Source organism: Suricata suricatta, chromosome 7, assembly GCF_006229205.1.
Source record: "Suricata suricatta isolate VVHF042 chromosome 7, meerkat_22Aug2017_6uvM2_HiC, whole genome shotgun sequence".
NCBI lineage: Eukaryota > Metazoa > Chordata > Mammalia > Carnivora > Herpestidae > Suricata > Suricata suricatta.
This window is the reverse complement of record NC_043706.1, coordinates 4,440,319-4,440,774: the sequence shown is the minus strand read 5'-3', so window position 1 is coordinate 4,440,774 and position 456 is coordinate 4,440,319.

The following is a 456-nucleotide window of genomic DNA, read 5'->3' as shown; positions in this document are numbered from 1 at the left end:
ATGAGGCTAAGTAACTCACTCCAGCTTGTATGATTAATAAATGCTTGTCTCATGGGGGTTGGTTTTGGTGATTACACAAGACAAGCTTATTAAAAACTTAGCATATTGACTGAAAGCCAGGAGAAGCCTTGGGCAGTTAGTCCTGAATGAGAATTCGCTATGCAGCCTATGCTAGCTTACATTTGGAATTTGGAAGGCACAAAAGCGGACCATATTTCTTACTCACCATATGGCAGGAGGATCCTCTGAATAAAAACCTTTAATACTCCTTAATACCCTGAGAGGGCAGCATTGTTGACATGACCCAGCTCTGAGAACCTCAAGAATCTGAAACATCCACACAGTTCTTGCTGCAGCTGGGAAAAGAAAATATCTACATGCATCCTTAGATCTGGACAGTTATGAAAGGAAGGAAGGAAGGAAGGAAGGAAGGAAGGAAGGAAGGAAGGAAGGAAG